The 15,155-nt window shown below is 39.5% G+C and overlaps 1 protein-coding gene across 6 annotated transcripts in view; it reads left to right on the top strand.

Annotated features, from left to right (window-relative positions):
• Positions 1–15,155, top strand: part of C4H4orf19 (chromosome 4 C4orf19 homolog) — an 88,502-nt gene that overhangs the window by 25,336 nt on the left and 48,011 nt on the right. The gene's annotated exons all lie outside the window — the stretch shown is intronic.

Raw genomic sequence — 15,155 nt, 5'->3', positions numbered from 1 at the left:
AGTTATAGCTATAGCATAGGAATTGGTGGGGAAGGGGAGAAAATTCAGACCATAACAGCCTCCCACCCCCCAGGGCATAAAATCCTCTTCTAGAGCCAGGACCCCCATTGAGCATCCACAGCCTACACCACACCCCAAAGTCTGGCGTTCCTGTGTCATGAAGAGCCATCCTGAAATGTTTCCATCATCAGCACTCTCCCAGTACACGCAGTGACGAGATCTTTATTTCTCAGAATTACTTACTAGTAATCCTATAAAAACAGCAACAACAACAAAAAGGTAAGAAAAATGCAACATTCAGTATTCCTCTTATCAACCCCATACCCAGATACCAGAGACAGAGATGTTAGGGGAGGTTTCTGGATTTTACTTCTAACCAGGTGAGACCAGCTTTTCACCTTGAGGACCCAGAGCACCCAAGCACAGGTGCACATCCATCTGCTCGGTGGCCCTGTGCCTGCAGCCCATAGTGGGGCATCCACGAGGGCAGGCCTCCTCAATGGGGGGTGCAGCGTGGGGGCAAGCAGTTTGTGAGATGCTCTCTGTCTACACAGAAAGCAAGTCATTCAGCATTTCTGTTTCTTCTGGGAGAATGACCGAGAATATGATATGATGATATGATGCCAATAGAGCCTTCTAGCTTTTATTTATTTATTTTTAAAATTTATTTATATTCATGAGAGAGAGAGAGAAAGGCAGAGACATAGGCAGAGGGAGAAGCAGGCTCTTCGCAGGAGCCTGATGTGGGACTCGATCCCAGATCCCGAGATCTCAACCTGAGCCAAAGGCAGCTACCCAACCACTCAGCCACTCAGGCGTCCCACACTCTATCTTTTAGAAAATAAAAAACAAGGGGGCACCTGGGTGGCTCAGTTGGTTAAGCACCCGTCTCCGGCTCAGGTCATGATCTCAAGGTCCCAGGATCGAGCTCCACGTCAAGCTCCTTGCTCAGCGAGGAGTCTGCTTCTCCCTCACCCTCTCCCTCTCCCCTGCTTGTGATCTCTCTCTCTCTCTCTCTCTCTCTCTCAAATAAATAAATAAAATCTTTAAAAAAAAAAAAAAAAAAACGAAACCAGAACAGTCTTGTAAAAGCAAGCCTGTCACCTATTTCCCATCATGCTAGTAGTCAGGTGGTGAACACGGCCCAGTTGTGTTGAATCAGCAACTCAAAAAATCCAGCCAAGAGGTGAATACTTTTTCATCTTGTATACTATTTTATATTCTGTAATGTCCACCGAAGTCACCTCTGGTTTCCCTGTGTATCTAGTTTCATCCACGCTTTTAAAATGTCATCACATCATCCTTATTGGAATTCAGTCCCAAATGAATCACAAACCAATGAAAACCGCCTGCTTATTTGCTGATGATATACAATTTGTGTTAGGGAGTGATCCAAAACTTCTTTTCCCTCTCAGTCCTCTCAAGTTCTCAAAGTCTGCTGCTTTTTGGAACCTGGGTATCACTAAGTGAGTTGTCTTCCGAAAGGCATCCCTTGTACTATCCCAACAAGGCAGGCAGAAAATGCTTGGTTTACCCGTCAGTCAAGGATAGAGCACTTCGCAGGAATAGATTTTTTGGCCTGGCTTTGCAGAAAACCACCACTCTCTCCCTAAAGACAGCACTTGAGGGTCCATGAGACAAAACCAAACTGAGCAGAACAGATCTCCCTGAAGTTGTTCAACAGGGGGTCCCTCTAGTCCAATTCTGGTGGGCTCCCCCTCTACCTCGCCAGTAGTGATGGGCACCATTTCGTGAATCGGGTTGGAGTATGGCCTCTAGCCATAGCTCAGAATGAAGCTGATGAAGAGGCTGATGTGTCTGTGTCCAAGGCTGGCTAGCAGATATTCACTTAATTCATGGACTCTTGCTAGGGCTCTCACAGCGGTGCCAGTGCTCCTGAGATCTCATTAGTTCAAATCCGGCCCCACCATGTTAGCACCTTGGCATTTCCTTGGTCTCTGGTGCAAGTTCAAAGCCTCAGACTCCTGGTTTGAGATGAAGATACTACATCCCCTGCTCTCTCTTCACATGTGTGGCTCTGCAGGTGTCAGGAGGCCTGGGCCTGGGCCTCCTGGTAATTACATTGTTTATTTACCAGTTTCACACAAAACCAAACCAATCCCAGGCACGCCACCCAGCAGCCTGCTAGGGGAGACAGATTCCAGAAAGCTTCACTGAAACCACTTCTTTATTGCCCCTCAGAGACACTGAATCACTCTATTGAGCAAGAAACACTTAGACCCAACAAGGAAAAACCCAGCCTTTCAAACACACGACCTTTTGTCAAAGGTTTATTGAGAAAGGAAAGCCACAAAAGAGCTGAGGGTGCCAGATGCAGGCAGCCTTTGTCACACCGCTTTGCCAGGCGACAGTATCCTGTGGCATCGGAAATGAGCTTAAGAAAAAAGAGAAAAGGAACAAGGTTTATTTCTCTGTAGAAATTGGATTCAAGTTACTGTTCCTTTTAAGGACTAGCAGTGTGTAGCTTCTTCCTAAAATATATTTTCTTTCTCCCACTCGAGTTCACTTCACCCAAACACACACACACATACACACACACACACAGACACACACACATGCATGCATGCACGCACTCTGTGCCATCACTTCATAACATATTTGAATAATACATTCTCCTAAAAATACCTGCCGTCACAGATGTTATCTTCCTCTTGGACATCTGCTTGTTCTAGTCCGTGGCTGCCTGGAACTTCTGAAGACGTGACTCAGCCCAGAGCTTTCTGTTAAACAAGAAGGCAGGTCGCTAATTGCTCTACGTAAAGAGAACGTGTCAAGTACTTAGCGCAGCGCCTGGGACAGCTCCTGTGACCCAGAAATGGTCTCAGTGGTTGATGCTGGTTGTCCCTGGACGGGGCTGATGCATGTGGCATGTTAGCATCCATTTGTTTAAAATAGGGCAAGAGCCAAATGAAATGCTTTGCTTGTTTTGAAGTGGCTTTCTTTGCCCAAAGTTGAATGAAATTGTTCAAAAGGCAAAAACAAACAAACAAACAAACAAAAAAAAAAAAAAAAAACCCACCCACAGTCACATTTTTCGATGTGAATATTTTTCAAATATAGAAAAGTTGGAAGAGTTGCCCACGAACCGTAGCATCTCACCATGTAGAATCTGCAGTTAACATTTTTGCATCTTTTCTTTGTCACCTGTTCAGCCACCTTGCTCCCCATCGACCCATTTTTCTAACTGCGTTGTCTAAGCTATTTCAGGGTATTGAGGGGATCAGTTCATTTCAAACATCACAGCAGGTATTTCATTAATCATGAGTTTAGTTTTTATGGGTCTCTCTTCTTCTCCCCCTTCCCAACCTGTTCCTCTAGTAGCATTTATATACAGTGAAATACACACGTCTAAGTGTGAAATTTGGTGAGTTTGGGCGGCTGCATGCACCCCAGGTCCCCATCAGGATATGTGGAGAACGTTCTTATTGCCCCAGGAATGTCTCCCTATCCCCTGAATCAGTCCCCATCCCCACCCACATTGAATCAGACACTGATTTTTTTTTTTTTTTGTCACCAGAGATTAGTTTGTTCAAAACTTCAAATAAATGAATCAAGCAACCCACGAGTCCTCTTTTGAGTAAGGCTGCTTTCTTTACTCAGCATGTTTCTGAGTTTGATTCATGACGCTGCGTATTCTTTTGTTTATTGCTCAATAGTGTTGCGTTTGTAGTATTTCAGCACGTTAAACTGTTGAGAGTCACTGGAATCATTTCCAGTCTGGGGCTATTATGAATGGAGCTGCTACCAACACACTTGGACAAGGCTTCATGTGGATCCATATGTTTTCATTTCTCTTCAGTAAATATCTAGGAGTCAGATTGCTGCGTCATAAGATCGCTCCGGATCCTTCATATATCCAGCCTACTGGGCTCAGATTTCCCTAGAATAGCAACTCCCAATACATTAAAATCCAGAGTGTTCTTGTCCATGTACAATAGCAGAACAAGGAGTAATAATTATTTTTAGACTCCAAGTGTTCTCATTATCCTTTTGCTTGAAGATGGTGTATATCCCAACCATTGCGTCAAGACATGTTGGTATATGGGGCATTGGTGGGAGAAACGGCTCTTTGGGTTGTAGCAACTCACATTTTTAAGTAACCTCTACTGCGCAAATACTGTTGATGGTGGACTCTCCATCATTTGAATATTATTCACCATGTACGTCAAGCAGAAAAAAGCAAATTGAGAACCTCTTTCTCCTGGTCCCTCAGCATTGCTCAGCTACGTGTTTCTTTTGTCAGATGTCTCTGTCATCTTCTGTTGCATCCATTTTAGACCTTCTCTCCGATCAGATCTCAGACCCAGTCGCCTGCCGTCCCTCACTCTTAGCACTACTTCACATTAGCAGTTCTTTAGCCAGGGTCACTTTTGCCCCCAAAGCGATGACATCTTTGATTGTCATGTAGTCAGGATGGATGCTACCAACACACAGCAGGACAAGGCTCCTGAGTATCCTACAATGCAAAAGACTGTTCCCTGCAAGGAGGAACTATCCATCCTAAAATGTCAGCAGTGCCAAAGTTCAGAAACCCTGCTTTAAAGGGAAAATAGGAGACATTAAAAAGTCTGTTCTGACTTTTTTTTTTTTTAAGATTTAATTTACCCATGAGAGACACACACAGAGAGAGAGAGAGAGAGAGAGGCAGAGACACAGGCAGAGGGAGAAGCAGGCTCCACGCAGGGAGCCCGATGCGGGACTCAATCCTGGGGCTCCAGGATCACCCCCTGAGCCAAAGACAGATGCTCAACCACTGAGCCACCCAGGTGTCCCTAGAACAGACTTCTTAACATGTTTTACGCTATGGACTGTTTTATCAGTCTGTTGAAGCCTATGGACCCCTTCTCAGAATAATATTTGTAAATGCATAAAACAAAATACGTAAGATTTTGACAGAAATAGTTGTTGAGTTTAAAAATTTGTGATATAGTAATATGTGCTTCTTTATAAATGCATTAAAGAACAAGATCGAGCAGCAAGTCTAATAACTACAATAGTGATTAGGATGGGGCGCCTGGGTGGCTCAGTCAGTTAAGCATCTGCCTTTGGCTCAGGTCATGATCTCAGGGTCCTGGGATCAGTTTCCCTGCTCAGTGGGGAGTCTGCTTCTCCCCTTGCCCCTCACCCCCCTCATGCTCTCTCATGCGCACATACTCTCTCTCTCTCTCCCTCCAATAAGTGAATAAATAAAATCTTTAAAAAATTAGTTATGAGGATAAACAGTGTTTTGAAACCTGTAACAATTCTTAGCATACTATGCAAACATCTGTGATTTCTATTAGAGACAAAGTCACGGGAACTGCTGTTGATGCTATAGTTTGATGTCTACATTCAGAATTGGGGAGAAAAAAAGCCAAGTTTTAGTAGTTAGTGAAGAAGAGATGTGACCTTTTCTCATGTAAGTTCACAAATGCCCTGAATTCTATCCATGAACCCCCTTGGGGCTCTGTGTCCCATACCCCAGCTTAAAAACTCCAACATTCAAAGAGATTACCATCACCAGAAAAAAAAAACTATTTATCTATATCTACACCCATCTTCCCTTCCCTCTTCAAACAAGAATAGATGTCCCCCGCTGCCAGAGTTGACTTGCAGAAAACAGAAATTACATTAGCTCTTTCAAGCAAAATGAGATCTAATACAGGGAACTGAATGCTTACGACAATATCCCTGGAAGGCCTGGACCAGCAAGCTCAGTGACACCAGAAACACCGCCACAGGGCTCACTCTTCCAGGAAATGCTTCTTTTTACACAATCAGAAAGGAGGGGGATTGGAAATGAACGGTGCACGCTGGCCCCAGGAACCCTGCCTTAGCTGCTGTTAGCTGGTGAGTTGCCACAGGTGGTGGCCACAGAGTCACACCACGCCTGGTGGATCCACCTCGGCCAGGAAACAATGCCCGGCATTCTGGCTCTTGGTAGCAAGAGTGCACCTGCCCTCTGGAAGGGCACCAAGGGAAAACGCAGCGTGTCCCCTGAGGACTCGCCTGCAGAAAAAGCAGAAGTAGCGGATGTGCAACCTCTGCTTCACTTCCTTCCACTTTCTCATCTTGTGGAGGTTTGTCTAAATCTAAGTCTGCATGGGAACCTTCCTGCCAGAGAGCCTGGGGGACCCTCCTTCTTTCTGTCCGGGCCCTGCAGAACTGTCAGGCACAGAAGATGAAGACACTGACCCCCTGAACATCCACCTTGTTCCTCCCCCGTCTCCCACCTAAGGCCCATTAATACTTGGCTCTTCCCTCCTGCCTGCCTGCTGATGGACCTCGATTAATTATGCCCTTTCCTCTGGTCTTCAGCTCCTTTCTTCCAACTGTCTCCCACCAATGCATCCAAATAACTTGAAAGATTTCCCAACCTACGAGGTCCTCCCCTCAATCCTACTTCCTTCTCCCTGTCTCTCACTTTCCATTCATGGCCTGCTTCCTTCTAAGGGTTGTTGTGCTCAGGGTTTCTTCTTCCTCCCCTTCTACTACTGGTTACCCGACAACCACCTAGCTTCCAGATTCACTCCTGCACAAAAAACAGCCTTTTCCAGGTTACCAGTTACATCCTTGGTGCTAAAGCTAACAGACGTTTACAGGCACACCTTGCTTTACTTATTTGCATTTTGCAGATACTGTGTTTTTTTATCAACCAAAGGTTTCTAACAACTCTGTGTCGAGCAAGTCTACAGGCACCTTTTTTTTTTCCAAAGGCATTTTCTCACTTTGTGTCTCTGTGTTGTATTTTGGCAATTCCCACAATATTTCAAACTTTTTGATTATTATTGTGTTTGTTAATGGTGAGCTGTGATTGACCAGTGATTATGATTTGCTGAAAGCTTGGGTAATGGTTAGCTTTTTTATTTTTATTTTTATTTTTTTCTGAAAGAGAGAGAGTGTACTCATGTGTAAGTGTGAGCATGGGGGAGGGACAGAAGGAGAGGGAGAGAAAGAATCTCAGGCAGGCTCCGAACCCAGCATGGAACCTGATGTGGGGTTCAATCCCACAACTGCAAGATCATGCCGGGGCACCTGGTGGCTCAGGTCATTATCCTGGGGCCCTGGGGTCCTGGGATAGAGTCCTGCATCAGGCTCCCCATAGGAAGCCGGCTTCTCCCTCTGCCTATGTCTCTGCCTCTGTGTGTGTGTGTGTGTGTGTGTGTGTGTGTGTGTGTGTCTCATGAATGAATAAGTAAAATCTTTAAAAAATAAAAATCATGACCTGAGCCAAAATCAGGAGTCAAATGCTAAACCGACTAAGCCCCAATGGTGAGCTTTTTTTAGTGATATTCTTTAGTTAAGGTATGTATTGTTTTTTAGACATAATGCTATTGCACACTTAATAGGCTACACTAAAGGGTAAACATTACTTTTATAGGTACTGGGAAACTAAAAATTCATTTGACTTGCTGTATTGCAATATTCACTTTATTGTTCTAGAACCAAACCTGCAATATCTCTGAGATATGCCTGTACAGTTCTTTCCTTACTTGGCCCTTGAATGTCATTTAACAACACTGGCAAATCCTTACTTCCTAAAACACCTTACCTGCTTCCATTGCTGCACATACTTTAATTATTTTCAAAAAAAAATCTCACATATTTATTACTGAACCAACATACTAAATACAGAGGTATAGAAACAAAGAGAAAAAAATCATTTTCTCCATAATGCTTATCCAACTGCCCAGATAGTGGTGATGTTTTCAGCTTGATATGGAAAGATACGTGCTGGTGACCTTGATACAGCATACTTACGCAGGTCTTATAAACCTGGTTGGGTTCTTCTCCAGTGTCTCCTCTTGGAGTCATACTAGATTTTCTTACCAGGTTCCTGAATCCATTGCAGAATGGGACAGTCCTCTTTTTGTTTCTTGGCCAGAAATCATTAGATCCTGAAAGTCTTGTGAGAAGACATGGCAAGGAATGGAGTCAATCCTCTTTTTCTTTTCCTGCTCTTCTGACTGCAATTTGTATATCTCCTTTGTGATTCTCTTAGTTTTTTGCTTAGTTTTTAGGTTTATTATTGTTGTTTTAACATTAATTGGTACTCCTCAGGAATCAGTTTTTCCTTTAACTCTATATACTACTGTCTCTATTTTCTTAATTAGCCTCATGGCCCTACTTACTAGCTATGTTGTTGATAACTATGAAATGTTTATATCAAGCCCACAGCTCTTTCCTGAGCTTTTGGCCAATGTATGCAACTGCCAACTGAACACCTACTTTTAAATATTTATCAGTCACTTTAGATATGTAACATACCAAAGTGAAATCTTGTACTCACCTCAAAACTGTACCTCTTTATTCCTATTACCCAGAGATAGAGTGACCATAATCCTTGTTGACCTAAGATGCTTCCAATTGACACTTGTTCCTTCATAATTAATACAATTGCTGCCTTTATCCTCAAAAGTGACCAATTAGTGCTACACATGAAGGCTTGAAGTGAAACTTCATTTGGGCACTGATGTATATAAATAACTAAAGAGGAGGATAAAAGAATATTTTCTCTCAGGAAGATTTTTTTAAATTTTATTTATTTGAGACTGAGAGTGTGAGCAGGTGAGAGAACACAAGGTGGGGGAGGGGGGCAGTGGGGCATGGGGAAAGACAGGCAAAAGCAGACTCCCCCCTGAGCTGGGAGCCTGATGCAGGGTTCCATCCCGTGGAATGGAATGACCTGAACCAAAGGCAGATGCTTGACCAACTGAGCTACCCAGGTACCCTCAGGAGGATTTTTAAAACACATCTTATACATGCTGGAGGAAAAAAAAAAAGCAAAAATGAAAAGCAGTCTGAAGTCTGAAAATAAAGGAAACAACAAGAAGGCATTAAGAAAATGGTGGAATAAGATAACAAAAGAGAGATTCAGCATATAGCATAAATGTAAATGGTTTAAACTTCTCTATTAAAGGCAGAGACTTTTAGGTTGAGTCAGAAAGGAGTAGTGTCAATTGCTATTCACCCAGAATGTGATAAAGAAAATAAATAACAAAAAGAAAGGCAAAAGTAAGGCAAACAAATGCAACAAAAAGAGATTAGGGACTGCATGTTAATATCAGAAGAAATAAATGCATTCAAGGAGAAAGAAAACATAAAATAAATATTCTTTCAATTTTTGATCAAGGGTATAATGTCTAGCAAAAAATAAAATCATGATTTTGTATATGTCAAATAATTCTTTCAAATACTAGCAAAAAGAAAGTAATAAAGAAGAAATTGAAAAAAGACATGTGGAGGGAGAACTTAACACAACTCTCCCAGTATTCTAAGATATTCCTTGAATCCATGTGATAGCGATTTTAAAAATCATGCTTATTAATTCTTTCCAAAATGTGCTTTAAGGGCAGCCCAGGTGGCTCTGCATTTTAGTGCTGCCTTCAGCCCAGGGCCTGATCCTGGAGACCCGGGATTGAGTCCCACATCGGGCTCCCTGCATGGAGCCTGCTTCTCCCTCTGCCTGTGTCTCTGCCTCTTGCTGTGTGTCTCTTATGAATAAATAAATACAATCTTTAAAAAAAATAAAAATTTGCTTTAAGAGAATATTCTCACCCAGCATCAGATGATACATGCTATCTTTATATAGAGACTGCCAATAAGGCTATTTCTTGGTTTAAAAAAAAAATGTGAGTCAATTTGCACAAAAATTTTAAGTTCATCCTACTTACCAGGTGACTTTTGTTTCATTTGAGTACATTCTCTCTTTGATTATTTACATATGTGTTTATATTCACATTTATTAATTGTTAAAATGAAATTGAAATTGTAATTTATATACATACCTGCTTTTTTTAACCTAGTACTACTTTTCCTTTTTCCAGTTTATAAATATATTAATATTTATTTAAAGATACTTTTGATGTGATGAGCATGAGTGTTATATTTTGGCAAACTGAATTTAAATAAAATAAACAAAAAATAAATAAAGATGCTTCTGTTTTTGAGCACCAGAGTTCTTGAAAATGTCCTATAGTATTAAAAATAAAAACTAAGGGGAACACTCTTTTTCAAAGACCTTTGTTCACCTCTCTGATTCTCTGATTATATTTTTATTAGACTCTAATAATTGGAATTTTGAAGAAGTTGTTAGTATTTTAATGGCTCTTAAACAAACAGTGGCTATTATTAAAAAAAGAAAGAAAAGAAAAGAAAGGAAAAGAAAAGAAAGAAAAGAAAAAAGAAAAGAAAGAAAAGAAAAGAAAGAAAAGAAAAGAAAAAAGAAAAGAAAAGGAAGAAAAGAAAAACATCAGGGGCACCTGGTGGTTCAGTCAGTTAAGTGTCTGCCTTCAGCTCAGGTTGTGATCCCAGGGCCTTGGGATCCATGTCAGGCCTACTCATTGGAGAGTCTGCTTCTCCCTCTCCTTCTGCCTTTCCCCACTGCTTGTACTCACTTGCACTCTCTCTCTCTCTCTGTCTCAAAAATAAATAAATAAAATCTTTTTTTAAAATGTCAATTTATTAGACAAAGTGTTGTTATCCATTTATTTATATATGTAATTGACTAATTTTTCATAATCATTGGCTGTTCTTCTAGCCTTTTATTAATTAATCATGTTCTTTGTTATTTTTTTCTTGGTGTCTTTAATAAATATCTGATTAAATATCCTTTTAAAGTTAAGAATAGTAACCCTTTATTGTCTGTGTCAAAATATTGTTTCATTTGGTCTTACATTTTTGTTAATGTTGTCTCTTAAGGTGAATAATGTTTACTTCCTATGTAATCCATTAATCTTTCACTTCATGTTTTTTCCAGACCTTTAGTAACTGAAAATATCCTCTTTATTCCTAATTTAAGTAAATTTTAACTTGTATTTTCCTCTGATAATTTTTTGTTCTCATATAGTATCATTCAGGATCTAATTTTTTACTAATAACCTATTGTCCCAGCACCATTTATGAAACAATAATAAAAATTCACAGTATTTTACATGTAGGAAAACCAAAAGATTCCACCCAACAAACAAAAAACACCATTAGAAGTGATAAATGAATTCAATAAAGTTGTAGGATACAAAAATCAATGTATAAAAGTGTATTTCTATATGCTAACAACAAACTATCTAAAAGGGAAGTTAAGAAAACAATCCCATTTCCAGTAGCATAAAAATAATAAAATACTGATGAATAAACTTAACCAAGGAGGTGAAAGACTTGTACGCTGAAAACTACAAAATACTGATGAAAGAAATTAAAGAAGACACAAATAAATGGAAAGATATCTCATGTTCATGGATCAGAATAATTACTATTGTTGAAATGTTCATACTTCCCAAAGTAATCTACAGATTCAATGCAGTCCCTGTTAAAATCCCAGTAGCATTTTTTACAAAAAAAAAAAAAAAAAGAAAAACAATTCTAAAATTTATATGGAACCACAAAAGTCCCAGAATAGCCAGAGCAATCTTAAAAAAGGAAAACAAAACTGGAGGCATCACACTTCCTATCAAAATATATCAACAGAACTACAATAATTAAGCCACTGTGGTACTGGCATAAAAACAAATATATATTATACACACACACACACACACACACACACACACACACTAATAGAACAGAATAGCCTATGAATAAACCATGCATATAGAATGTCTTAGTCCGTTAGGGCTACTATAACAATACCATAGACTACGTGGTTTATAAACAACAGAAATTTCTTTCTTGTGCTTCTGGAGGCTGGAGAGTCCAAGATCAAGGCATCAGCAGATTCATTGTCTGCTGAAGGCATACTTCCTGGTTCATAATTCTTTTCCGGATATAACCTCACATGGTGTAAGGGGCAAGGGAGGTTTCTGGAATCTATTTTGTAAAGGTACTAATTCCACTCATTAGGGCCCTGCATTCATGATGTAATGATCTCCCAAAGGCCCCAGCTCAAGAGACCATTGTCACATTGGGAATTAGGTTTCAACATGTGAACTTTGGGGGAACACAAACATCCAGTCTGTAGCATATGGTCAACTTTGACAAGGGTGCTAAGAATACACAGTCGTGATAGAATAATCTCTTCAGCCAATAGTGTTGGGAAGACCGGATATTCACATGGAAAAGAATGAAATTGGACCTTCATCTTACACCAAAATAAAAGTCAACTCAAAATGAAATACAGATATAAACATAACACCCGAAACTGTAAAAGTCCAAGAAGAAAACATTGGTCTTAGCAATGATTTCTTGGATATGACACCAAAAGCACAAGCAACAGAAGCAAAAATAGACAAATGGGACTACATCAAATAAAAAAGATTCTCCCCACTAAAGGAAACAATCAACTGAGTGGAAAATCAACCTGCAGAATAGAAAACAATATTTGCAAACCATATACCTGATTAGGAGTTAATATCCAAAACATGTAAGGAATTCCTACAACTTAATAGCAAAAAAAAAAAAAAAAAAAAAAAAAAACCCACACACAAACCACACACACACACAAAATAACAATTAAAATGGCAAAAGACTTGAATGGACATTTCTTCAGAAAAGACCTACAAATGGCCAATAGATATATGGAAAGATGTTTCACATCACTAATCATCAGGGAAATGCAAATCAAAGCCACAATAAGATGTCCTTTCACACTTATTAGATTGGCTGTTCTGAAAAAAGGAAAATATAACTTGTGTTGGTGAGATTGTAGAAAAATTGGAATCTTGTACACTTGGCAGAAATGTAAAATGGTGTAACCACTATAGAAAACAGTACGGAGGTTCCTCAAAAACTTAAAAATAGAACTACTATATGTATACATCTAAAAGAAGTGAAATCGGGATCTCAAAGAGGTATCTGTACCCCCCATGTTCTTTCTAGCATTATTCACGATAACCAAGATGTGGAAATAGCCTAAATGTTCATTGATAAATTACTGGAAAAAGAAAACATAGATGTATGTACAACTGAATCCTATTCTGCCTTAGAAGGAAATCCTGCCATATTAAGAATGAACCTGTAGAACATTATGCTAAGTGAAATAAGTCTGTCACAGTAGGACAAATATGGCATGAGATATCTGAAATAGTCAAATTCATAGAAACATAAAGTAGAATGGTGGTGCAAAGGGCTGGGGTAAGGAGAACTCGAGCTATTGTTCAATTGGTATAAAGTATAAGTTTTAGAGACCTGCTATAATTAACAATACTGTGCTATTCTCTTATAAATTTGCTTGAGAGGGCAGATCTCATATTAAGTGTTCTTACCATAGTAAGTAAATCAATAAATAAAATCCAGGGATTTGAAATTCTGTATTTTTTACACACTAAATTCTCATACACCTTATGATCTTATTTGGGAGGAGGGGAGAAATGTTTGTTTCATATTATTTTTATGTCTGACTTTTGACATAGATCTTTGGGAGCTTTCAGGCAAAAATAGCTCACCATTTAAGAGTACCACTTCAGTAGGATGAAAATCTTCTTTATTAATTTTCTTAATGTATATTATACATATGGTGATATGATACAGTAATGTTCCATTTTTTTATTTTTTTTTTAGTAATGTTCCATTTAAATAGTAGTTTAACCTATACAAGTTCTAATGTAAACAAAATGAATGAGAAAAATAAGGCTACATCCTTGGATGAAAGAATTGTGGGTAACTGTAAGGTATGGTTATGTAATTTTTCATTATGAGGAGCACACCAATGTACTTTTCCATGTTTGATTCAACAAACATTTATTGGGGATCTTTTTTGTGTGTGAAATATCACTGAAGATCGGGTATAACAAAAAAGAATGAAAGGGTGTCCCTAAAGCAATCACTGGACTCCTTGACCGGGCAGTAGCACTGAGTTTGTCCATGAATCCAGAGCGCCGAATACATCTGGCAACCAAAGGATAGCTTTAGTGTCAGATCCAAAATGTTAGTGCAAATGAGTAAACTGAAATTTTACCAAACACAATTTTTATAGTCAATGAACAATGTTTTGACTTTTTGACATTGACTTTACCAAATTTGTCATGGGACATTCTCTCCTTAGGTCTTCTTTTATTCTAGAGACCAGGTTACATACCTTAAAGAAAGAAATGATGCCATGAATTCAAGGCCTTTGTGAATCCATTATGTTCTTTGCATCTATTTTGAGAGAAGGTATATCGAGGCACTGTTTAAATGCTCTACAGCGGGATGCCTGGGTGGCTCAGTGGTTGAGCGTCTGCCTTTGACTCAGGGTGTGATCCCAGGGTTCCGGGATTGAGTCCCACATCAGGCTCCCTGTGAGGAACCTGCTTCTCCCTATGTCTCTGCCAATGTCTCTGCCTCTCTCTCTGTCTCTCATGAATAAATAAATAAAATATTAAAAAAATAAATAGTGCTCTACAGGTGTTAACACATAAAATTATCCTAACAACCAAATGGAATGGTATTCACAGTTTATGGATGAAGAACCCAAGGCATAAAGAGCCTAAGCAATTAATCTTCCAAATCTAGGAAGTAATAGAAGGTTTGAATTGGGCAGTCTTCATATTTCTCTTTAATTCAGAGCTCTCTGTCCATCCTCCTGGTGCTAATGTTGGTATTGTTTATAGTCCTAGCCATGGTCTTCCTTGGCATGTGCTAGAGAGGATGTGAGTGACTTGGCTATGCTACCAAATTAACCTTGATGTTAGCACAAATCTTTACCCAAATTTGTAAGCCTTTCCTCCCTTTTCCCCCCACCAAGTTCTCCAAAGCTGAGTTTAACCCACTAAGATGGATAAATATTAACTTCTAGGTCAGCACTGCCATGCGTCACAGGCCAGAGTCTAAAGAGCAGGGAACTTTAGTCTCTACCTGTGTCTCCTCTCACATGGGCAGAAGACAGAAATGCAGCTTCAGGTGTTTCTCTACAAATGTGTAGATGGTTGTGCCCTTTATTCTCCATTTGGTACAACCAGATCATGCCTTTGTAGATACATATATAATGCATAATAATTTTTAATGATCAAAATAATCAGAGGAATTCCACTCTTGGTGATCAGATCTCTGTGTGTTTGTGTTCACAAGTATAGGAACATGTTCAGAGATTTTTTTTTAAATGCACATGCAGAGGTCAAGAGATCTCACAAATTAGTCAGTGCAAGCCTTTCAACATATAAAAAAGAAAAATGAACACCCAAAGTATTATTTACCAAAATAACATAGATATTATTTTGAGAAAGCAGTCACATGTTAGCTCT

Source organism: Vulpes lagopus, chromosome 4 (genome assembly GCF_018345385.1).
Source record: "Vulpes lagopus strain Blue_001 chromosome 4, ASM1834538v1, whole genome shotgun sequence".
Taxonomy (NCBI): Eukaryota; Metazoa; Chordata; class Mammalia; order Carnivora; family Canidae; genus Vulpes; species Vulpes lagopus.
The sequence above is the reverse complement of the archived record's forward strand: the minus strand, read 5'-3'. Positions and strand labels throughout refer to the sequence as shown.